The 26,789-nt window shown below is 41.1% G+C and overlaps 1 long non-coding RNA gene across 1 annotated transcript; it reads left to right on the plus strand.

Annotated features, from left to right (window-relative positions):
• The first annotated feature begins 517 nt into the window (after window positions 1-517).
• Window positions 518-25,947, plus strand: LOC123634694. The gene is made up of 4 exons (XR_006733985.1): window positions 518-577; window positions 24,716-24,785; window positions 25,301-25,378; window positions 25,473-25,947. It is a non-coding gene; the product is annotated as an uncharacterized LOC123634694 (long non-coding RNA).
• Window positions 25,948-26,789: the final 842 nt, after the last annotated feature.

The raw sequence follows: 26,789 nt of genomic DNA on the forward strand, positions 1-26,789 counted from the left end.
TGGCTAGACAGCAAGCAAGAACAGATGGACAACATGAGCAGAAAGATGGAAATTCTAAGAAAGAACCAAAAAGAAATGCTAGAGATCAAAAACACTGAAACAGAAATGAAGAGTATCTTTGATAGGCTTATTGGTAGACTGAACATGGCTCAGGAAAGAATCTCTGAACTTGAGAATATCTCAAGAGAAATATCCAAAACTGAAAGCAAAAGGAAAAAAGACCGAAAAAAAAAACCCCGATATCTAAGAACTGTGTGACAACTACAAAAGATAATATATACATTTATTGTATGTCATATCTATGTTTATGTTATAACATAGTCACAAAAGGAATACTAGAAGAGGAAAGAAAGGAACAGAAGAAATATTTGAAACAATAATGACTAAGAATTTCCCCAAATTAATGTCAGATACAAAACCACAAATCCAGGAATCTTTGAGAATAGCAAGCAAGATAAATGCTAGAAAAACTATACCTAGACATATCATTTCAAATTACAGAAAATCAAAGATAAAGAAAAACTCCTGAAGGAAGCCAGAGGAAAAGAACATCTTGCCCACAGACAGAGGATCAAAGGTAAGAACTACATTCGACTTCTCTTAGAAACCATGCAAACAGGAAGAGAGTGGAATGAAATATTTGAAATATTGAGGGAAAAACTTCTGTACCCTATGTAATTATCATTAAAAAGTTAAGGGGAAATACTTTCTCAGATAAATAAAAATTGAGGGAATTTGTTACCAGTAGGTCTATCTTGCAAGAAATGTTAAGAGAAGTTCCTTAGAGAGAAGGAAAATAGCATAAGTTAGAAATTCAAATGTACACAAAGAAAGGAAAAGCATTGGAGAACAAATAAGTGAAGGTAAAATAAAACTTATTTTTCATATTTTTAATAGATCTAATAGAAAACAGTTTGTGACAAATAAAAATAGAACAATGTACTTGATTACATACAATCAATGATACATATAATATTATATATAAGTATATATAATATAATATATATGCTTATGAATAAATGGACAGCAATGATACAAAGAGCAGGAGGGAGGAATTAGATTTTTTTTGGTTTTATAAGGTACTCACACTACCCATGAGGTGGTATAGTGTTATTTGAAAGTGGACTTGAAGTGATTGTAAATGTATACTGTGAACTCTTAGGCAATCACCAAAAAAGTAAAAAACAAGCAGTACAGCTGATATTCTCAAAAAGCGGAGAAAATAGAATAATATAAAATGCTCAATTAAAACTCTAAAATAGGCCAGGCATGGTGGCTCAGGCCTGTAATCCTAGCTCTCTGGGAGGCCATGGTGGGCGGATCATTTGAGCTCAGGAGTTTGAGACCAGCCTGAGCAAGAGTGAGACCCTGTCTCTACTAAAAAAATAGAAACAAATTAGCTGGACAACTAAAAAAATATATATATATATGTTTATATATATAAAAAATTAGCCAGGCATGGTGGCGCACGCCTGTAGTCCCAGCTACTTGGGAGGCTGAGGCAGGAGGATTGCTTGAGCCCAGGAGTTTGAGGTTGCTGTGAGCTAGGCTGACGCCATGGCACTCTAGCCTGGGCAACAGAGTGAGACTCTGTCTCAAAACAAAAAACAACAACAAAACTTCAAAATACAGAAAAAGAGTAGAAGGGAAAGATAGGACCAAAGAACAAAGGAAACAAACAGAAAATGGTAATAAATACGGTGAATATTAATCCAGCTACAATCATGTGTTGCTTAATGATGGAGATGAGTCCTGACAAATGCATTGTTAGGCAATTTCATCATTGTATGACCATCACAGAGTGTACTTACACAAACCTAGATGGTACAGCATACTACACACCTAGGCTAGATGATATTGCCTATTGCTTCTAGACTATAAACCTGCATAACAGGTACTGAATACTGTAGGCAGCTGTAACACAATGATAAGTATTTGTGTATCTAAACATATCTAAACATGGAAATGGTACAGTAAAAATACAGTATAAAAGATAAAAAAATGGTACACCTGTATATGGTACTTACCAGAATGGAGCTCGCAGGACTAGAAGTTGCTCTGGGTGAGTTAGTGAGTGATTGGTGAAGTGGTAGGTGAATGTGGAGGCCTAGGACATTACTGTATATTACTGTAGGCTTTATAAACACTATACCATTAGGCTACACTAAATTTATTAAAAAATGGTTTCTTTATTCAATAATAAATTAACCTTAGCTTTACCGTAACTTTTTTACTTTATAAACATCTAATTTTTTTAAACTTTTGACTCTTTGTAGTAACTCTTAGCTTAAAACACATTGTACAGCTGTACAAAATTTTTTTCCTTATATTCATATTCTATAAGCTTTTTATCTATTTTTATTTTTATTTTTTTACTTTTAAAACTTTTTGTGAAAAGCTAAGATACACACACACACACACGTTAGTCTAGGCATACATAGGGTCTGAATCATCAATATCACTGTGAAAGTCTTCAGAGACAATAACATACATAGAGCTGGCATCTCCTATGATAACAATACCTTCTTCTGGAATACCTTCTGAAAGACCTGCCTGTGGCTGTTTTACAGTGAACATTTTATTACAAGTAGAAGGAGTACACTCTAAATAATGATAAAAAAGTATAGTATAGTAAATATATAAATCAGTAACATCGTAATGTATTACCATTATCAAGTTTTATGTATTGCACATAATTATATATGATATACTTTTATATTACTGGCAGTACAGTGGGTTTATTTACACCAGCATCACTCCAAACATGTGAGTAATCTGTTGCGTTACAACACTGTAACACCTATGACATCACTAGGTGATAGGAATTTTTCAGCTCTATTATAATCTTACGGGATTATCATTGTCCATGTGATCCATCATTGACTGAAACATCATTAGGTGGTTCATGGCTGTACATCAATAATCACTTTAAATGTCAGTGATCTAAATGCACCAATTAAAAGGCAGAGCTTGTCAGAGTTAACTGTGTGTTAACTACAAGAACTAACTGTATGTTGTCTACAAGAAATCCACCTTAAATATAAATACACATGTAGATTTAAAGTAAATGGAAGGAGAAAGATATATCATGCTAATACTAATCAAAAGAAAGATGATTCACCAGTAGTAATTTCAGACAAAACAGATTTCACAGCAAGGAAAGTTATCAGGGATGAAGATGAGCATTGCATAATGGAGACATAACAATCCTTAATGTGTATGTACCTGAGTATCAAAACACATGAGGCAAAAATTAATAGATCTGCAAGGGGATGTAGATTAATCCACTATTATAATTGGAGACTTCAATATCTCTCTATTAGAAATGAACAGATCCAGCAGGCAGAAAATCAGTAAGAACATAGAAAATCAGTAAAAACATAGTTGAACTCAACAATGCCACCAATCAACAAGATATTGGACATCTATACACTACTTCATCCAACAACAGCAGAATACATATTCTTCTGAAGCTCACTTGGAGCATTCACCAGGACAGACCACATCCTGGGCCATTGAACATACCTCAACAAATCAAGAAAAAGCAAAAAAAAAAAAAAGAAAAAAAAGAAATCATGCATTCTCTGTTCTCAGATCACAATGGAATTAAACTAGAAATGAATAACAGAAAGGTAGCTGGAAAAATTCCAAAATAACACACAGGGCAAAAATGAAATCATAAGAAAAATTTTAAAATATTTTGAACTAAAAGAAAATGAAAACACAACTTATCAAAATTTGTGAGACTGGGTGCTGTGGCTCATGCCTGTAGTCTCAGCACTTTGGGAGGCCAAAGTGAGAGGATCACTTGAGGCCAGGAGTTTAAGACCAGCCTGGGCAATATGGTGAGATCCTGTCTCTACAAAAAAAATTTTAAAAATTAGTGGGGCTTGGTGGCACGTGCCTGTAGTCCCAGCTACTCAGGAGACTGATGTGGGAAAATTGCTTGGGCCCAGGAGTTTGAGGTTGCAGTGAGCTATGACTGTGCCACTGCACTCTAGCCTGGGCAACAGAAGGAGATCCCGTCTCTTAAAAATAATTATGAGAAAACCAGTGCTTACAGAGAAATTTATAGAATGTAATGCGTATAATGGAAAAGAAGAAAGATCTAAAATCAGTCATCTAAGCTGTCACCTTAGGAAACTAGAAAAAGAAGAGCAAATGAAATCCAAAGTAAGCAGAAGAAAAGAAATAATAAAAATGAAGGCTGAAATAAATAAAATGAAAAACACTAAACTATTAGAGAAAATCAATGAAACCCAAATCTGGTTCTTTTGAAAGATCGATAAAATTGATAAGCTTTTAGCTAGGCTAATTAAGAAAAAAAGAGGGGGCACAAATTATTAATATCAGAAAAGAAAGAGGGGATGTTACTACAGATACCAAGGTCATTTAAAAAATGATAAAGAATACTGTGAACAGCTTTATGCTCACAAATTTGATAGCCTAGATTAAAGGGCAAAATCCTTGAAAGGCACAGTCTACTAAAACTCACACAAAAAGAAATAGACAATATGAATAGGCCTATATCTATGGAACAAATTTAATCAGTAATTAATAACCTTTCAAAACAAAAACCACCAGGCTCATATAGGGCCACTGGTGAATTTTACCAAACAGGAAGAAATTATACCAATTCTCTACAAATATGTTTCAGAGGGTAGAAGCAGAGGGAATACTTCTTAACTCATTCTACAAGGCCAGAATTACCCTAATCATACAAATACATTAGAAGAAAAGAAAACTATAGACCAATAGATGTAGATATCCTCAACAAAATATTAGCAAATTGAATCCAACAACGTATAAAAAAGAATAATACACCATGACCAAGTGGGATTAATCCCAGGTATGCAAGGCTAATTCGATATTCAAAAATCAATTAATATAATCCATTACATCAAAAGCCTAAAGAAGAAAAATCGCATGATCATATCAAAAATGAAGAAAAAGCATTTGACAAATCCAACACATTCATGATAATAACTCTCAGTAAACTAAGAATAGAGGGAAACTTCCTCAGCTTGATAAAGAATATCTACAAAAAATCTACAGATAACATTAAACTTAATGATGAGAAACTGGACCATTTCCCACAAGAATAGAAACAAAGCAAAATGCTCCCTCTCTCTATTGCTTTTCAATAGCATACCAAAAGTCCTAGATAATGCAACAAGACAAGAAAAAGAAATAAAAGACTACAGATTGGGAGGAAAATAATAAAACTGTCCTTGTTTGCAGATGATGTGATCACCTATACAGAAAATCTGTAAAAAATGACAAAAAATCTCCTGGAACTAACAATTATAGCAAGGTTAAAGAATACAAGGTTAATATAAAAAAGTCAATTGCTTTCTAATATACCAGTATCTTAGTGTGTTTTTTGCTGCTATAATAGAATACCCAAGACTAGGTAATTTATCAAGAACAGAGGTTTATTTCTTATAGTTCTGGAGGCTGGGAAGTCCAAGGTTGGGAGGCTCACATCTAGACAGGGCCTTCTTGCTGCATTTTCCTGTGGAAGAAGGAACAAGGACAAAAGGATACGAGAGAGTGAGAGGAAGGGAGGGAGAGAGAGGAGAAAAGAGAAGAGAGAGAAGAGAGCCAAACTCATCCTTTTTATCAGAAACCCACTCCCATGAGAATGGCATTAATCTATTCATGAGGGCAGAGACCTAATGAAATAATCACCTCTTAAAGGTCCCACCTTTCAACACTGTTGCATTGGGGATTAAATTTCCAACACATGAACTTTGGGCAACACATTCAAGCCATAGCAACCAGCCATGAACAAGTGGAATTTGATATTAAAAACATAGTACCCCCCAAAGTGAAATACTTAGATATAAATCTAAAAATGTGTACAAAATCTATATGAGGAAAACTATAAAAATTTAATGACAGAAATCAAAGGATAACTAAATAAATGGAATGATATATGTTCACGAATAGGAAGACTCAATATTGTCAAGATGTTAGCTGTTCCCAACTTGATCTATAGATTCAATGAAATCCAAATAAAAATGCCAGCAAACTATTTTATGGATATTGACAAACTGATTCTAAAGTTTATATGCAGAGGCAAAAGACCCAGAATAGCCAATATTGAAGAAAAATAAAATTGGAGAACTGACACTATCCAACTCCAAGGCTTATTATAAAGCAACAGTAATCAGGACACTGTGGTATTGGCAAAAGAATAGACCTATCAGTGAAACAGAATAGAGCCCTGAGACAGACCCACTTAAATATAGCCTATGACAAAAGAACAAAAAAAAATACAATATAACAAAGATAGTTTTTTTGAACAAATAGTCCTGAAACAATGGGACATCCACATACAAAAAAGTGAATCTAGACACAGACTTTACTCCCTTCACAAAGATTAACTCAAAATGAATCACAGACCTAAATGTAAAGTGCAAAACCATGAAACTCCTAAAAGATATCAGAGGAGAAAATCTAGATGACCATGGGTATGGTGATGTCTTCTTAGATACAACACCAATGGCATAATCCCTAAAAGAAATAATTGATAAGCTGGACTTCATTAAAATTAATAACTTCTGCTCTGCAAAAGACAATGTCAGGAGAATGAGAATATAAGCCACAGACTGGTAGGACATTTGCAAAAGACACATCTGATAATGGACTGTTTTTTAAAATATGAAGAACTCTTAAAACTCTTAAAACTCAACAATAATTAAACAACCCAACTAAAAAGTGGGCCTAAGACCTTAACAGACACCTCACCAAAGAAGATATACTCGTGGCAGATAAGCATATGAAGAGATGCTCCACATCATATGTCATCAGGGAAATGCAAATTAAAACACTAGTTAGGTACCACCACACACCTGTTAGAATGGCCAAAATCTGGAGCACTAACAACACTAAATGGTGGGGAGGATGTGGAGCAACAGGAACTCTCATTCATTGATGATGGTGGGAATGCAAATTGGACAGCCACTTTGAAATACAGTTTAGTAGTTTCTTACAAAATTAAACATACTCTTCCTATACAATAGAGCAATCATGCTCCCTTGGTGTTATGTCCACACAAAAATGTTCATATGGGTATGTTTATAGCAGCTTTATGCAAAATTTCCAAAACTTAAAAGCAATCAAGATGTTCTTCAGTAGGTGAATGGATAAATAAGCTATGCTACATCTGATATGAAAAGACAAGTATACACACATATTTCTAAGTGAAAGGAGCCAGTCTGAAAAGGCTACATACTATAGGATTCCAACTATACAACATTCTAGAAAAGGCAAAACTATGGACACAGTAAAACAATCAGTGGTTGCCAGGGATTAGGAGGGAGGGATGAACAGGTGGAGCACAGATGATTTTTAGGGCAGTGAAACTATTCTGGATGATACTATGATGGTGGAGACGTCATCATAAACTTGGTCAAACCCAACACCAAGAGTGAACCCTCATGTAAACTATGGGCTTCGGATGATAATATGTCAGTGAAGGTTCATCAGTGCTAACAAATATACCACTCTGGTGGGGGATGTTAGAAATGGGAGATGTTGAAAATGCACATGTTGGGACAGGGAATACACGAGAAATCTCTGTACCTTCTGCTCAATTTTGCTGTAAACCTAAAACTGCTTTAAAAATAAAGTCTATGTTTGGAAAAAAAAAAAAGCAACACACCTGATTTTATGACCAGCTACGTTGGGAAGGACAAACATATAAATCTTCCGACATAACCCTCTTTGTTTAACTTCATCTTTCTAAAGAGCAGCTGAGTAGGTGTTGGCTGCTTTTCCGCGTAGTATATATGATTGGCCCTCGTCATGTATGGCTTAACAGACAGGTGTGTCCAAGCCTCTCCCCCACTTTTACTTAAGTCCGGCATTTTTATTCCTAGGATAGGTCTAAGATGGAATGTTTTTCCTATGTAAGGGGAAATCCAGGTTTTCTTGGTCCTAAAACTTATATAATTCAGAGAGACTCTCTTTAAGGAAGAGAAAATCACAGTATGAATACAAAATTAAGTATAGAGGCCCTTGGAAGAGGCCTGTGAAAATGAGGGATCCTAAAGCTTAAAATTCATTACCTTCACAGCAGATTGACCTCTGCACAATTTCTCATTTTGGAGCAAATCAAAAGAACTCTCTATTCAAATTGTCTACACCTTCTACATATATATTAGATAAACTGAATGTATAGAAATGAAAGAAGAAAAAGACACAGAAATAGATCATTTTGCCTGGGAACTGCAAAAACTCTCGACGTGAACTTTTCATTCACCCAGCACTGAGAGAGAGACTTGGCTGTACTTTACCATGGCTTATAGCAGCCCAAGCCTTATCCCTGGGAAAACTTAAACACCTTTTGAGTTCATGTCTAGAAAAGCTCAGCCCCTAACCTGCCTTTCTAAGAGCATTACTAAAAAAGGCTTGCCACTCTGAATTCTCCCTCTCTCCCTTTGAGATGTATATGTATCTTCTACAATGCAGGAGTGTCTTCTCAGGGACCTGAAAGCCCTTCCTTTGAAATGGAATCATTAGGAAGTATAGGGCCCCCTCTCCCAGTCTCTGTGACTATAGGATCCTAACTTTGCACTGACCAATCTTTGTAATTTTCCACTTCCCTGACTCTACTGAACCCCCACTCACCACCCCACCCCTGTCCCCTTTAGACCATCCAGCCACCTTGGAGCCAATCTGAATGGAGCTCAGCCCTTCCCTTACTGTCAGTAGTTACTGAATAAAATCCATTGTCACTGTTAGAATTAATATCCAACTTTGTTTATCTGTGACATGGCCTGGAAGCGTCTGAAGCTGAGTTTTTAACCACAACCCAGTGGCATAGGCTTTGTTCCTTGGTGAGTTTACTCGTTGTCCCCTGTGCACCCTGAAGTTGTAGAAAGAGCGACACAGTTCCTACATCACTGCCTTCCCTCCCGTCACTTTCCTAACCATGCTTCCCGCTACTTCCCTCCTCACTTGCTCCGCTGCAGCTGCACTGGCCTCCTTGTTCTTCCCTGGACAGACCTGGCATGTTCTTTCTTAGGGCTTCTCTACTTAGGGTTTTTCTTCTTGAAACACCTTTGTCTCCACTTAGCAGAGAAGAACACTTGGGCTCAGAAAAGTTAATTGCTGTGACCAAGTGATTAAAAATCATCCACAATATTTTTTTTCCCACTGGCTTCATTCTTGACTCCCCTCTTTCTCTCAAGACCCATCTAATCAGTCAGGAAGACCTGTTGGTGCCACTTTGGAAGTATGCTCTGAGCTCAGCCACTTCTTCCATGGCCCCCATTGCCATGACAGAGGGGGCTGCCACTGCTTGTGGGCATTGCAAGCATAGCCTCCCGCTGGTCTCTCTGCTTCTCCCTTCGCCCCTGTAGTCTATCTCAACACAGGGGCCAAAAGGGCCCTTTAAAATATATGTCCTGTCACTGTTGTGCTCAAAACCCTCTAATGTCTCTGTATTTCCTCCAAGGTAAAAAGCCACCAAAGGCCTTACAAAGGCCTGTCAAGCTCTGCAGTTATGCAGTGCTGGTAACCCCTGACTGCACGTGGCTCTAGAGCACATGAGATGTGGCCAGGCGTAATTGAAATATAAAATACACCCTTTGAAGATTTTGAAGACTTAGCTTGAACGTAAGAATGTAAAATATCTCATTAATAATTTTCATATTGATTATACATTGAAATAATATTTTGTATATACTGAATTAATTAAATATGTTATTAAAAATAATTTCATCCATTTCTTTTTTACTTTTTTAGTGTGGCTACTAGAAAATTTAATTTGTGGTTCATGTTTGTGGTTTATGTTTGTGGCTGGCATTATATCTCTGTGGGACTAAGCTGGTCTACAGTATTGGGTCCCTCCCTAAAAGCTCTCCTGATCTTGTCTCCTGCTCACTCCTGCTCTTGCTTACGCCAATCTAGCCACATTGGACTCCTCGACTCCTCGTTGTTCCTCGAGCATATAAGAACACCAGGCATGCTCCTGCCTCAGGGCCTTTGCTCTTGCTATTTCCACTCCTAGAAAACCTTCCTTCCAATTATCTGGATTTTTTTTTTCACCTCTCTGGGCTTTATTGAAATATCACCTTCTCAGTGGAGACTTCCCTGATCACCCTACTGAAAACTGAATTGATCCCTCACCCACCTCCACTCCCAGTTTCACTGCCCCCCTTCCCTGTTCTACTTTCCCCTATAGCATTTGTCACCATGTAACATACTGTATTTTTTTTCTTATTTGTTTTGTTCATTGTCTAATTTCCCCTTTAGAATCCACAAGGGCAGGGAGTCTTGTTTAAGCTGTGCTCCCAATGTCTAGAACTGTACCTGGAAACATAGTAGGTCTTCAGTAACTATTTGTTGAATGAAATACTGAATGAGTCTTAATCAACCACTTAATAATACTGGTGGAAGAACTGAGGATAAGTGCTTGTTCACAGTCTGACAGCTGGTTAGGGAAGAGTGGATGCACCCACAATAAGATCAGATGCTGTTGACCAGAAATTTAGGGCCACCAGCCCTTGACTTCTGCAGTATTTGTGCTGCTTCACTGGACTCTGCCCACATTTTCATGCTCTTTTAAGTCTTGCACTTAAGGAGAGAAATATCTACTCTAGAAATAATCTATAGAGTCACATCCGGGGGATAATCTCCAACATTCTTTCTTGCTACAAGGAAAAGCCTCTGAGATACTTTTTTCCTTTAGACAGGAATTCTGAATCTGTCTGGATCTAAGGAAACTAATGACATTTCACCAGGGGAATAATTTGTTTGAAGGAAGCCATTATGTTTGATTATATCATGAAATATTTAAACTATAGCCTGAAGGATTTAAACTAGCTCATTTATTTGACTAACCAACACATTTTTATTGAGCACTGACATATGCCAGACGTTGTTTCAGGTGTTGAGAATAAACAGAGAAATGTGACATGGTCTCAAGGAGTTAAAGTCCAGTGTGTATGTGTGGCGAAGGGGAAACAAACAATTACAGGATGCATAAGTCTTGTATTGCTGCTGTAACCAACTACCATGAACTAGTGGCTTAAAACAATACACATTTATTTTCTTCTTCTGGAAGACAGAAGTCCAAAATGAATCTTATTTGGCTAAAATCAAGGTGCCAAGAGGCTGTGTCCCTTCTGGAGGCCCTAGGCAAGTATCTGTTTTGTTTTTTTTTTCAGCTTCTAGAGGCTGCCCGTGTTCTTGGCTTGTGGGCCTTCCTCCCATCCTCAGAGCTCATCACTCCAATCTCTGCTTCCATCATCACTGGCCTTCCCCTCTCACTCTGACTCCTCCTGCGTTGCTCTTATAAGGATCTTTTTGATGATAACGGACCCACCCTGATAACCCACAATAATCTCTCTGCCTCAGGACAAATAATTGTGTATATTTGGGGGGTTACAATGTGATGTTTTGGTGTATATATGCATTGTGGAATGATTCCATCAAGCTAATTAACATAGCCATCATCTCACATACAGTCATGAGTCATTCGACCACTGAGATATTATACATCCTGAGAGAGGTGTCCTATTTTGTCATTGTGAGAATGCACAAACCTAGATAGTATGGCTTACGACATACTTAGGCTATATAGCCTATCATTCCTAAGCTACAAACATGTGCATCATGTTATTGTGCTGAATACTATAGGCAATTGTAGCACAGTGATAAAATTTGTGTATCTAAACATATCTAAACATAGAAAAGGTATGTAAAAATATGGTGTTATAATCTTATGGGACCACCATTTTACATGTGGTCCATTGTTGATTGAAATGTCATTATACTGTGCATGACTGTACTTATTTTTTTTTTAAGTGAAAACATTTAAAATCTATTGTTTCAGCAATTTTGAAATATACAATTTGTTATTTTTAACTATGGTCACATTGCTATGCAATAGATTCAAGATCCTTAATCACATCTGCAAAGTCCCTTTTGTCATATAAGGTAACATTCACAGGTTTTGGGACATCTTGGGGAGTCATTCTTCAGTCTGCCACACAGGACAATGTGACAAGTGCTACAGTGGAGGTAAATACCAGATGCAATGTAAACATGAATGACAGATCAGACAGGGTGGTGGGGAGAAAAGGATAGCTTTATAGAGTAAGTGGCCGCTCACCTAAGGCTGCCATGGCACCATGGATGGTAGGTATGCATCATGCATAAAGAAATGCATGGGGAAAAGGAGGTATAAATGAAGATGAGATTTGTCTCAGTTATCTATTGCTGTGTCATAAAATACCCCCCAAACCTAACAGCTTAAATCAATAAATGTCTAAGATTTCACACAGTTCCTGAGGGTCATGAATCCGGGACAGCCCTGCCACATTGTCTCTCCTGAAATCGTAGCCAAGTTGTTTGCTGGGGTTGCAGTCATCTGCAGGGGCCGGAGAAGGGGTGTCTAAGCGCATTCATGTGACTGTTGGCAGGAGGCGTTAGTTTCTCACCACATGGGTCTCTCCCTAGAACTGCTCACTTGACATGGCACTAAGAATAATCCAAGAGAAAGAAAGATAGAAGCCACAGTCATTTGTAACCTAATCTTGCACGTGTTATGCCCTCCCTTTTGCCATTCTCTTGGTCACATGGACCCACTCAGATACAGTGTGGGAGGAACCACACAAAAGGGTGGACCACAGGAGCAGGGATCACTGGGGCCATCTTGGAGTCTGGCTCTCACAGTACTCTTGGGCTTATAAGCAGTTTCCCATTGCTGGCATGTGGGCAATCATGAAGGATGGGCCAGGACGAGGTTGGCATGGGAAGGAAGGGCGAGAGCCTGTGCTGTCTGTACGCTTGGCCAAGAGTTTGGAGATAATCCTTTTATTGACGGGGAGGTATTAAAGGGGCTTAGTCAGAGAAGCGACAAGAGCAAGTTACTTTTTAGGGTGATCACTGCAGTAAGGGTGTGTGGAGGGGTGGAGAATACAAAGAGATTAGGGGCAAAGTACTGCTAAGAGGCTATTGCAGTACAGGAGAGAGAGGGAGAGGCTGGATACAAGGCAATAGTGGCCAAGGAGTGGTGAGGACGATGGGTTTGGGGCGTATTTGGGGATGGAGTGGTTAGGGAGACCTCGGGGCCAATGCAGGGTGCTGGCTTGCAGGAAGGGTGGGTAACACGAAGTGAATATGGAAAGAAAGGCAGGGTTCACATGAGGGGAACAAGAGTTAAGATGACTAATTTGAATACATTGTGCCTATGGGCATTTGAGTATAGAACTAACTAGTGAGTACTGAGAGTGGAATAAATGTAGTTTAGGCTCACTACAGCAAGGGATTTTAAGCATTTGTCAAGAGAGACTGTGTACTTTGGCCAGAGGAGAGCTCTTTGCACTTTGTGCTGGTGTTATGTTCCAGCTTAAGCTGAACAGCATTTTCTTGACACTATCCTCATATTGTCATCATCTTTGTAACTACCATTTATTAAGTGACCATTTTATATCACACTCTATGCTTCACATGTTGCATACATTAATTTAATTTCATCTTCACACTAACCCAGTGAGGCATGTAACATTAACATTTCCTTTCTATAGGTGAAGAGACTGAAGAAGGTACTACTACTATGCCCATGTTACAGACGAGGAAGCAGACTTAGCTAGCGTCAATAACAAGTTGTAGCGAGTAGGTCGTGGACACAGCTCCCAGGTCCAGATCTTCTTACGCTAGATCCCATGCCCTTAACTGAACAGCCACCTCTGATATGCTTTATTAAATTAGAGACACTTTCTGGCAGGGCTGCAGTGCAGTGTTGGTTTATAATCTGATGCGTGAAAGACGGCAAATAAATAAAACAGGAACAATGTCATGAATCTGCATATGCAGTGGTGTGAAGAAAGGGTCAAATGCCCTTTTCCTGTTAAATATATAGAGATGTCCACATATTGGCAATGTTCGCAATCTTCCTAGAACTCTTCCTGTTTTTGCTATTTCTGAAAAAAAAAAGTGAGGAATTGCTTTCATTCACTTAAAAAACACAGCACAGCAAATTGTTCATTTTCTTGTCACAGGAAAGTACCAGCATCGTGCATTAGCAGATGGCTTTTCAGGCTTAGGATTGATGCAAAAGGAGTTTTACCACAGTGGTATTTTTGTTAGAAAGGAGAAAGGGGAGCAGATAGATGAAAGATGTCAGATAGATTATGTCTTTTTCTTAGGGAAGTTTTCTACAATGGCAGATAGATTGGTCTGGAAACAGCTACCAACCATTTCTTTATGTAAAACTCAAAAAATTTTTTTTAAAGTTCCCATATGCAAGGTTGTACTGTGGAATTTAAGTGAAGATAAAGGGAATAGCAGTTACACACAGCTTCATAAATGGCTCCTAGATTAGTCACTGTCCTGGAGAAGATCCAACCTCTGGGCTGTGGACTTCCGGCAGATCTGCCTCCCACTGAGGCAAGAGAAAGTTCATTTCTCTGCGATTGTCTGGAACTTCTCTGGGAAACCAAAAGACGGGACTAAATTTAGAATTTCACCTTGCAATGTGGTAAAGGTAATAAAAACAGGGCAAGTGGGTTGGTTTGCAAGGCTCCTACTTCACATTTTGTGTGAGTTTCCATGCAACAGAGCTTACTAAAACTAGACAAGTAGACAAGTGAGTGACAAGCCAGTGGGTTCAGCCTGTGGGTGCACCAGACAACACTGGACACAAGAGAACTGCTTGCTCCACCCTACCCACCATCCTTCTTCATCTCCACCTCACCATTCTCAGAACCTTGTGAAATTCCCTGCACGTGTCAGCTGTCCAGTTGGTACTCGATTCCTGGCCTTCCTTGGTACATAAACATATATTATACCTTTCTATCTTGATTTATCCAGAAACCATCTAATGTTAGTAGGAAACATGTTCCATTCTAATTTCCTTTGAGATTTGTTGGTTAGGTAAATGAAGCAGCTCAGTATTTGGAGGAGTCTAGGTTTGGGTTAAGTTGTATTCAACTGTTAGTTCACAACTCTCCCTATTGTGTATAGCCTGTTGGCCTTAACAGAATTTCTGGTTCTGGTTTTGTGTCTCAAAACATTAGCACTTCACTAACATTGATTAAAATCCATCAACTGAGTTTTCTTCAAATAATTTTAACATATAATGCCTTTTATTTATTTTGTTTTTCCATTCAATGAAAGGTATATTAAGTGAAAGAAGGAAAACTTCTGTAGGCTGGGTTTACAATTAATAAAGTGCTTAGGTGCCCATCAATGTATTTGTACTAATGTCATAAAAATGTACAACTTCATACAAATGGGCTAAGGATAGCAAAAACTATTGAAAAACTGCCTAAATGGAAACTAATCCTCATCCCAAGAGGTCCGCAATAATAAAGTCAAATGCTGAATATATGAAGATGTATATGACATTCCAGCACACTATTACCACAAATTCTAGTACTAAGTCAGCTGCAGGAAATCAGACCAGGTGTGGGAAGTCTGTCCATGGACAAAATCAGCCTTCAGTTGGAAACTCGTCCGCCTGCCGTAATCATGGACACCTTTAGGCCCTGAATGCTTAGCACCTACCGGATATAAGGATTAGGACAATAGCAAATGTTGGTTTAGCAAGACCTTAGTAACAATTTGTTGTTTGCATAATTTGTCCAAGTTTTCTATAATTGTCTTTATAATTCTATTATTTACTTTGCCTACTGAAGAAATAATTTTATGATATTAGTGAAATGAGTATTGAGGGCCTTCAGAAAACTAAAATCCCATAAATGACTTTCAGTGTGGAATCTGTGATGTGTTTGGTATTCTCCCCCTTCTCAGGGATACCTCTTGCCCAGGCAGAGGATGCTCACACACCTGCTCATGGCAGGAATACCCAGGCTGGTACTCTGTGCTTCTGAGGTCCAAAGAGAAGCATCCGTAGAAACCCCTGAACTTCATTCTTGACTCTACTTCATTTAGTTTAACTCATCATTTTCCTCCAATTTATCATCAGATTAGTCCTTCTGATTTAGCAACTGCATTCCAACTGATGAGCTGCCTCCTTCTTCCTTCCTCCTTCTTCTATATCCCCTGGCTGTTTTGTCTCCTGTTCTTTGATCTGGTGCTGGTTTCAAACACCAATCATGGTACCCACCTGTCCTACTCTGCCCGGGATCCTTCCTGCAACACGGTGCAATTGGGAGCACCACTGCGGTGGGCTGCTGGCCTTGCCCGAGATGCCCACCCCAGTGTTGCAGGGGGACATCAGCCAGCTCCTGGGTTTCTGATGGAAGAATTTCTGACTCTCCAGGCTGCAGTGAGACATAGCGCATGCAATAAATGGAGTGCAAAACACTCTTGTGCAAGGAGGGTGTTCTCTGCTCAGAAGACATGGGTCTCACCTGAAACGAGACCTGTGTACCACACGGATAAATAGATAGGGTGTGGTCTAGACGATCAATGCTCACCTGGCCAGTCAGCAGTCCTGCGAGCCTTGGTGGAAAACTCACATTCCCAGAAATAACACGGAAGTCCCAAGCTTTGTCATTTAATTCTCCCGGGATTCCACTGTGCATGGGCTTCTTCGGTGAGGAAGTAATCTCTGGCTTGGATGTGGGCTCATGTGAGCCCTGTTCAGATGCCTCCTCTGTTGTCATGGACATGTTGACCAAGGAAACACAAGCCCAGTATTGCTGCATAGTCCCATTCTTTTTTTTTTCCAAGAAAAAATGCAAATCTAATTGTTTATTTACTGTTATAGTAAAACATACATAAAACAAAATTTATCATTTTAAACATTTTTGAGTGTATGCTTCTGTGGCATTAAGTACATTCACATTATTGTGCAACCATCACCACCATCCACCTCTAGAACTTTTTCATCTTCCCGAGCTGAGGCTCTGTTTCACTAAACACTAACTCCTCATTCCCTCCTCCTCTCACCCATGGCAACCACCAGACTACTGTCTCTATGAATTTGACTACTCAAGGTACCTCATGTAAGTGGAATCCATACAATATCTGTCCTTTTAATGACTGGCTAATTTTACTTAGCATAATGTCTTCAAGATTCATTCATGTTGTAGCAGATATCAGAATTTTCTTCCTTGTTAAGGCTGAATATTATTCCATTGTATGCATATTTTTTGTTTATCCATTCATCTGTCAATGGGCATTTGGAGTGCTTACAATCTTTTGGCTATTGTGAATAATGCTGTTAGGAACATGGGTTTACAAATATCTGTTTCGTTTCCTGCTTTCAATTATTTTGAGTATAAACTCAGAAGTGGAATCTCTGGATCATACATAATTCTATTTTTAATTTTTTGAGTAAATTTTCCACAATGGCTGCACCACTTTACATCCCCACCAGCAACGTACAGGGGCTCCGATTTCTCTACATCCTCAGTGATACTTGTTATTTTCTGCTTTGTTTGTTTGTTTTATATGATAGCCATCCTAATGAGTGTGAAGTGGTATCTCACTGTGGTTTTCATTTGTATTTCCCTAATGATTAGTGATGTCAAGCATCTTTTCATGTGTTTATCGTCCATTTGTAGAACTTCTTTGGAGAAATGTCTATTCAATTTCTTTGCCCATTTTTAATCAGGTTGGGTTTTTTTGTTGTTGTTATTGAGTTGGGTCTGAAATCTGATTTTTTTAAGGGTCTTTCCCAAATGTTAAATATTGGTTATTAATTAAACATTTAAAAAATACTGTGGAAAGAAAAACAACCTTGGAGGTCAAGCAAATGACACCAGCCAATGACTCTGGCCCACGTGCTGCCAGTTCACCACCGCCTTCTCCGACAGGCACTAAGGAGCGTGTGCAGGAAGCAGAGCCTGTGGGCAGGGCCAGACGATGGCCTGTGTGTGGCGGGGCTGCTGAACACAGGTGGTGCTTTCCAAAGGCCCGTTTCCCTCCTTTATTACCAAAGCTCAAAACCACACGCCTAACCTGTGTGCACGTCAGCAATGGAAGCAAATGACATATGTGACCTTTTTGAAGGGAGGTCCTCCTCTGGAGGTGAGGGTCAGGGAAAGTTTCCCATCAGCTGAATGAGAAACATTGAGCCCTTGGCCTCACTGTGCAAGTTTTCACAATGAATATTGCTTTGTAAGACATCTGTTGACTCTCTGTGTTTACAGAAGGAGAAAATAGCACATTGATACGGAAGTGTATTAACCAGATAACTCAAGGAGACGGCAACTGACCTCCACGCTGACCTCTTGCAGTTCTGCTGGGAAATGTGCTTCAAGTGGGCTCCGTGCAGAGGTCCCGGACTGGAAGGCCTGAGATTGATTTCTGCTCCTACTAGATACTGTTGTGTACACTTACTGCTCTAAGCTCAGTTTCTGCCCCCGTAAAATAAGCTTAATAATACCTTTCTGGAGGGGCTTTTGCTAACAGTATGTAAGAGTTTTTTTTTTAAAGTGGAAGTGGTTTTTAACTGTAATGTTCTTTGCAGCACTGGCCAACCCTCTTTCTTCCAGGCTGCCATAGTCCTGGAGGCAGGCAGGGAAGTGGGTGACACTTGTCATGGCATTTGGTCTAAGCCTCTCGAGTGTTTACTGAAACTCTGAGCCCTCTGGACCTTGCCCGTTGAAGGTCAAGGCAGTTTTTTCTGCTGTAACCATTATTGTCCTTGACATTCTCCACTTGGCAGCTCACACTGGCTCCCCAACGCACCCCTGGCAAAGGCACTGCCGTGGTTGGCCAGGGTGGCCCCTGTCCTTTGCGATCCACACCACAGCAAGCCCAGTCCTCACTCCCAAAGCTCCTGTTCACACGTGTGCAGGGCTGAGCGTGGGCATCTCCCAACAGGTGAGCACTGTTCTCCAGGCAAAGGCTGTGAAATTCCAGTGCAGTCTTGTTGAAGGAGGAAAACATTTTCACAGACCTTGAGGATATGTTTGAGGACATCTCAGTTTAGAGAATGAGGTTCATCCTAGAGCACTATTCTAGGACGTTCCAATGATGGGACACAGGAAGGCAAGTGACAGACAAGGGCACAGCCTTTACATACCTCAGCCCTTCTCCTTGCTAGAGTGTCACCTTGGGCAGGTTTATCAGAATCTTGAGCTTCAATGTCCTCTTCTGAAAGATTAGGGTAATAATACCGACTTTATCAATGTGATGGGAAGGTTAAATGAGATATCAAGCTTAACGTGCCTGATATTCAGTAGGAGCTTAACAAAAGACAGTTGACAGCTAACAGGTGGAGGAAAGTACCAGGGATGGGGCCACGGAGCATTTGTCAGGTACCAGCCAAAGGTGCAGCCTGCACGTTCTTCAGCTCTCAGGTGCCAGGGACCAAGAGGGGTCCAAGCACTGGGCATTCTCACGCCATCCAGTGAGTTTCCTGTCCACAGTGGGTGGTTTCCTGCAATGTGGTGGGTTGTGTCACTGAAACATGGGGTCATAAAGGCCCGCCTTCTCCTTCCTCATCCCTCCTCACAGGAGGCTGGAGGGCCCTCGTACAAATACAACTCCTGGGGATCTGCCTGTAGCCTGATTGCCCAGAATGGGCAGGGAGATTAGGCTCCTCGCTGTGCCTTTCTCCGCAGATGGCCATAGCTATCATTATTCAGGGCTGAGCCCTGGGAGAAAATTGTACAATTGTGCAGATTAGGGCCATGACAAATTCATGGTTTTCAAAATCAGTTAACTCTTAACAGTCCTCTTGTCACTGGTCAGCTCCTTCTCCTGTTCCCTCCTCTGCAGTTCTAAACATTAACCCTTTCCCACCAGTGTCCTAGCTGACCTCTGCTCCCACCCTCTCTGCGCATGCCCTGGCGTCCACCTCTCTGGGGAGACCCAGGCTGTCAGGATCTGTTCTCACCCCTCTCTCTCCAAAGTTGTCCACTTTGGCTCCAATCCTCCCTCCCCCCTCCAACCTGAGGCTATAAGAGACACTCCCTTCAACTCAGCATCAATCTTTCTGCAGTGGATGCATGTTCTTTCACCTCCCTGGTGTCTCTTCTTCTGGCCAAGAAGCCCCAGCTGCCTTTTTGGCCCCATCACCTTCCGTTCTCCACCCACGTGACTGAGCTGGCATTGACCCCACTGCTACTCCTGCTGCAGAGCTGGGCATGTGACCAGTCTTGGCCAAGCAGAATGCTCCAGCCCCCTGGCCACAGATATTGGGTCAGAATGAACCTGGGCCAATCAGAGTCAACCCAGAGACTGTGACAGAGCCAGGGGGAGGTAGGCTAGTTATTTCACCAAAGCCGTGGGCCTTCAGGGCCATAATGATGGAGATAGTGAGCACCATTTTTGCTACCACATGAATGCGGACTGCTGGAGAATGCAGCCAACAGAGAGGAAAGTGAAGCTGAGCGACAGAGGAAGGGAGGAGGAGGGGAGACAGAGAGAGACAGGATCCCGACAACATTTTGTGGAGTCTTTGGAGTCAGCCATGCCTGAAGTTTTTCAGTTACATGGGCTGGTCCGTTGTCTTATTCTCTCAAGCTGGTAGGATTTCTGTTACAGGTAAAGAGAACTGAAAATACACCTCCTCTGGACGGTAGACCTCACAACAAAAGAATTATGTCTGCCTATGTTGTTTATTCCTGGCACTTAGGACAGGGCCTGGCATACAGCAAGAGCTCAATAAATATTAGTCTTTACTGACCAGCCCCATCTGTGACTCGTATTGATCCCATGCCTTTACTTACCTCCATCTTTTTTCCTTGATCATTTCATTTCCCATGTTTTACGTCTCTCCCTTCCTCGGATAATATATTTGCTCAAGTCCCTTTAATCCTAAAAATAAAACCAAGCAAACAACAACAAAACAAAACCTTCCTTCACTGTGGCATTTCTTTCTAGCACCCTGACCTACTTTTCCATCTTGCCTGAGATTTTCTGTCCCGACTTTCACTGTTGTCACAGTTGCTCCTGACATCAGTGACATGAAAGCACATAGGACTGTCACTCCCTCTTATGATATCTGCACAGTTATTGACCCCCCCTTCCTCATGGGGGCAGGATGTCCCTTAGAACTCCCCAGACTCTACCCCTGGATCTCTTGGTTCATGCTCTTTCTCTTGCCTGAAAGTTTGGCTTGGAATTCTAGCCTTCCATTAACAGGTTGGTTGGAATTCTTTTCTTGCACCGGGACTGAGGCAGCACAACACCTTCTCTCCTTGGAAATTTGCCCCACGTGGCAAAGTAGATCAGGCCTTCGTCATCCCGCATGTGCAGTGCTCACAAGATGTCCCATTTTGACCTTTAGAATTATGCTAACTCCAAGGAGGATGGCTGTCGGGGTTCAGCACCCTCCCCCACCAAGACTGGCGCCCTGAGCTCAACAGGTATCAGAGGCCAGTCTCTGAGGTTAGCTCTCCAGATATTGACCTGGGAATATTTGCTCACCGTCTGGGATTAGGATAGAGATGGATTTCATTGTATCTGGGCTGGTGCATCACTTTAGGAGTGGGGCTTTGAAAGGAGGTACTTTGTCACCTGTTCCAAGAGCCCCTCTGGGGCTTAATCCTGGCTGGTTGTGATGAGCTGACAAGCAGCAGAGGGTTCCAGGCATCTAAGGAGAAAATTAGGATCCCTCCCTCATAACAAGTGAATGTGCATAAAACATGTGAATTCTTTAATTTATAGAAGTTTAAGCAAGAAATGATCTTTGCTCATTCTGCTAGTTTTGGAAAACAACAGAGCCCTCAGACGGTTACATTCGTTTCATTTATCTTTTCAGCAAATATTTGGCAAGCACCTATAGCCTTCAAGGAGTGTGTTATCTACATAGGGACAAAAATCATGCAGATAAATGGCTTTAATAAAATGTCCCATTAAATTTAAAATGGATTTTCCTCTGTTAAAAGGCCACAAGGAGCCTTAAAAGTGAGAGCTAAGTCAGCAAGTATGAAGTGCTCATTAATCAATAAAACACCAGCTCATCTCATTCACTGATTGCCAAAGCCGGGTGCATATCAGAGTCTAGAGCAGTGGCCTGGGGTGGAGCCTGGAAAGTGGTCTTTCTGCCAGTGTCTTTGGGGGTTACGATGTGTCCCTAGGTTTGATCATTCATACAGTTCGCCCTTCCCCTTCTTAACTGGATTTGACGTCGTTGGATGGTGTCTCCTCGTTGATAATGGGCATCTCTAGCTGCACCCCCTCTGGTTCTCTCTTCTCTCCGGTTTTTCCCAATCTTTTTCCCGGGCTACTTCTTTTCCACCAGCCACGTATTAGTTTTCTATGGCTGCCATAAAATATTTAGTGGCTTGAAACAACACAAAGTTATTATCTTATAATTTTGTAGGTTAGAAGTCCCACGCAGGGCTCACAGGGCTACAGTCAAGGTGTTGGCAGGGCTACATTCCTTTCTGGGGACTCTAGTGGGGAACATTTCCTTGCCCCTTCCAGCTTCCAGAGGCGGGCCACATCCGGTGGCTCGTGCTGGTAACGGCTGGTTGAATCTTTCTCATGCTGCATCTCCATGGCCATGTTTCTGTAGTCACAGCTCTCTCTCTCGCTCTGACTCTGCTCTTGGACCTCTCTCTTTCATGTTTAAAGCCTTGTCCGTTCCTCCATCTGTCACCTCCTCTTTTGCCTCCCTCTTCCACTTTTAATGAATTTCAGGATTACCTGCCTGGGCCGTCTAGAGGACTTCCTTCCTATTTTAAGGTCAGTTGATGAGCAGCCTTAATTTCATCTGCCACCTTGATTTCCCCTTGCTGCATGTCGTAAGCTGTCCTTGGGTTCTGGGGATTTGGACGTGAACCTCTTTGAGGGGAGCATTCTGTTACTGAAGTCCTTTGATTATTGTTGTTTCTCTAGCCCTCTCTTTGCAGACTCAGGCCTTCAGGGGCCAAACAGCCAGAGAGAAGCTGGACAGGGAGACAGGAGTGTTGAACGTGAGGTCCCTTTTCAAGGGTCAGTGGCTGATCAGCAACAAGATACCAATTGTTGCTATGTAAGAATGTGGGCCCAGCATCGCCAGATCTGATTTTTCAGAAAAACCAGAACTTTCAATTTTCTTTCTTTGTTATATCACTCGACTTTTAAACGTTGGCAGTGGATTTAAATACTTCAAAGCATTATGCAAGCCGAACCAAATGCATCTGCTGCTGTATTTGGCTCTGGGCTGCCTATTTGTAACCTCTGCCCTGTATGTGCCCCTTGGAAATGATCTCATTCTACCTGAGGATTATGTACCTGGACTCTGCATGATGACTTGTAAACCTATCTGGCCATCCAGACCTCTCTAATGAGCTGAGAACAACAGCTCCAACTACATGCCGGACAGCCACACTGACTTGTTATCTCCCTGCATGAATCTGCTGTTCAGGCCTGAAATCTGTGAGTCCCTCACTTTCTAATCCAATGGTGACCAAATCCTGCAATCTGTCTCCTCCTTTGCATTTGATTTAGGGCCTTAATTGTCTCTGTACTGGATTATTACAATACTCTTTTAACTCATCACTTAGGATCCATTCTTCTTCCAGATTCTAGCCTGTCTTGGTTAATCTGTTTGGGCTGCTATAACAGAATACTATAGATTGGGTGGCTCATAAACAATAGAAATTTCTCACAGTTCTGAGGCACTCTGAAGTCCAAGATCAGAGTGTCTTCAAGGTTAGGTTCTGGTGAGGGCCTCCTTCCAGGTTGTAGACTTGACAACATGACTATCCTCAAATGGCAGAAAGTGAGCCAACTAGCTCTTCATAAGGGCCCCACCCCATGACCCAATCACCTCCCAAAGTTCCCACCTCCAAATACTATCACATTGGGGTTTAGATTTCAACATATGAATTTTGGAGGAACACAGACATTCAGCCCATAACACAACCTGATCTCTATCATGCAACTCAGATCACATCAAGCCTCTCTTCTACTTAACAGCGTTTAATGGTTTTCAGTAACCTACAGGATGAAGTCCAAAGTCTTCAGTATGGCATTCCATGTCCCTCATGATATGACTCCTTGTTACTGCTTTCTCATTTCTATCTGATATTCCAGTATTACAGAACATTAATTGCAACTCCCTACATGCATAATGGTGTTTAACACTTGCTGTTCTCTGTGCATTGATGTACATGGAGACCTACTCACCTTCAAAACAAAGTCAAGATTTTACTTTGTGAAATGTGCCCCAACTCTTTCCCCTCTGCACTCCAGGCTATCACTGTGCTTTGTTTATGTATTTTTTTTTTTTAGAGAGACCAGGTCTTGCTATGTTGTCCAGGCTGGTCTCAAGCTCCTAGCCTCAAGTGATCCTCCCACCTTGGTCTCTCAAAGCACTGGAACTATAGGCATGAGCCACCCTGCCTGGCCTGCTTATGAATGTTTTATTGTGCCTGTCTCATGTGACTTTAATTATTCACATGCATCTCTCCCATCTTTATTTCTTATTATCTTTATATTATGAGTACTTAGCACAGGGCCCTCACAACGAATACACCTAGTAATATTTCTGAATGAACAAATGAATGAATGAACTCATGGTAGACAGATGGTATCTGTCCTATTTATGATCAAAATCGCCCCAAGGAGGTGTAATTCTTTGATGAGTTTCTCATTTCTCTCTTCAAATAAGTTGCTATCTTCCACCAGCTGCAGATGCACTTTGAATGATTTAAAATGCAGAATTCAAAATTGGCTGCCAAGAAATGCCACTTCATTTCCTTTCTAGAATAAAGTGATTTTCCCCACGACCCAGACAAAACAACCACCCTTGGCTAATGTTTCATAAAAAGGGGATTTTTCTGGGGAAAAGAAGGGTTAACAAGAGTGTAATTTAGCTTTGCTTGTTTCCTCGGTTTCCTAGGTGTTCTGCAGGTGTTCCTGTCCACATGTGAGGCTTCCTCTCTAGAGTGCACAGGGGAAGGCCACTCCAGGTGAGGCTTTTAATCCCATGGTGACGCTACCTCAGGAAGTGCCAGCACCCTGTGAACCTTGCAGGCTCCTGCAATATAGTCATAGATCTGGGCAAGGACCAGAATTTACACAGCATTGCTCTCACTGACACAGAACACATTAGTCATCTTTCTAAAAATGGGAAGAGCAGGCACAAAGGGGCACTTGTCTTCATGGGGAGCCCGGCCAGCAAAGCCTGTAGACCGACTAGCAGAGTCGGGCTGAGGAGCAGCTCCCAGGCAGTCTCACAGTCACTCGCAGTGTGCCCAGCGCAGGGCGGAAACCAGGTGCAGTGAAGACACGCCAGCTCCTGGGCCACACAGTTACCGGATGGCACCTTTTTGATGTTTTCTCTCTCCTCTGTGCCTGGGCATGTTATTTAGCCCTCCTCCTTGAGAGGAAAGAATGAACATCCACTGCATGAACCAGGACATGCACTAGATGCCTTTTCCTTTTTGTTTTAATTAATTTGTATTTTTAAATCTCTATTTTGCAGATGAGGAAAGCAGGGATCAGTGAGGCCAAGCTCAGATTTACACAGCCAGTAGATGATAGGGCCAAGATACTATTCCAGGTAGAGATTATTTTAAAGTTCTTGCTTGTTCCACTATGTTGCTGCTGAGGTAGGAAAATAACTGCAAAATCTAATTTTTGTGTTTGTGCACCAGAATTGACGGTGTATGTTAACCCCAGTTATGACCTTAGTGGGCCAATGTGTCCAGAGTATTCTCAGCCCAACATTCGAGCAATCAATCAACATGCATTACTTGAAGGAACTTCTCCAAAGAGGCCTGAGACCCAGCCCCTGCCTGCCAGGACAGCACTCCAACTGCGGAGACGAAGACAGGAATAACACAAGAGCAGCGTGCAAATACGGGAGCTGCCTCGAGGAAGCATGCCAGCAATTGTGCACGTTCCTGCCATGGCACACACAGTGGTGACGCTCCCACGTGTGATGCACTCCCCGGGGTATTTCTGGGGCTGCAGCTAGCATTCTTCTTTTGTCCATGTGAGACAGTGTGTTAGAATGTGAGCAACTGAGAGAATGTTATAAAGGTATTATCCAGATCTTCTCTAATGTTAAATCACAACAAATCAATAAGAATCTTTGGTATTTGCCAACTCTCCCTCATGGCAGTTGATTTCCTCATGTGATTTGTAATTATTTTAGACATTATTTTTAGGTTTTTTTCAGGGGAAATGTTGGGTTGTGGAGGTGCCACTATACATACATTTTTATTTGTATCTGACAAAGGGGTTCACCTAGTCCCAGATAAGTTTCTATGTCAATTACTCCGCTGGAGGTCTCACATCACACATTTGACCTTACGTTTGTGTGAGTTCCAGGCTGGGAGATGTGATTCTCAAACTGTCTTTTTTTCCCCCTACACGTCCCCCAAAATGACAAGCTTTTTTTCCTGTCATTGTTAAGAGATGAAGGTTAGAGTTTTTCTAGTGCCCTTTTCATAGATGTTCTGTCCTTAGTTAGGCTCTAGGTTTGACACAAAAGTATCTGTTACTCTCCTTGTATGTGCTAAGGCCGATCTCCCGAGCCTGGTGGGCAGTAAAACTTCAACAGCCAGTCCCTAGGGCTTCTAGCTAGTCCATTATTCCCATGAGCCATGAGAGTATCGGTTCCTGCCTACGCGTGGCTTTGAGCACCCTTTTCATTTATAGAATCAGGGGACCTTCAAAAGTTTCTTTTGAAATCATCTGAGCATTTGAGCTGTTGTTCTATTTTATTGAGCATTTCCATGTGCTTATTGATTGAGAGAGGCGCTTTCACATTGGCTCAGTCTAGAAGCATCATTTCATGGATTTCATATATAGATTTGGTTAAAATTGTCCCAGAAATCTTGTGGTAGTCTTTGTTGTTTTCACTAATTATTATGGAATATTTAAAACATACAAAATTTATGAAAATATAATGAACACCCATGTACGTGCCATCTGGGCTAAGAAAGGAAACACTGGTAATACAGTAG

This window comes from Lemur catta, chromosome 3, assembly GCF_020740605.2.
Source record: "Lemur catta isolate mLemCat1 chromosome 3, mLemCat1.pri, whole genome shotgun sequence".
In the NCBI taxonomy this organism is placed as follows: domain Eukaryota; kingdom Metazoa; phylum Chordata; class Mammalia; order Primates; family Lemuridae; genus Lemur; species Lemur catta.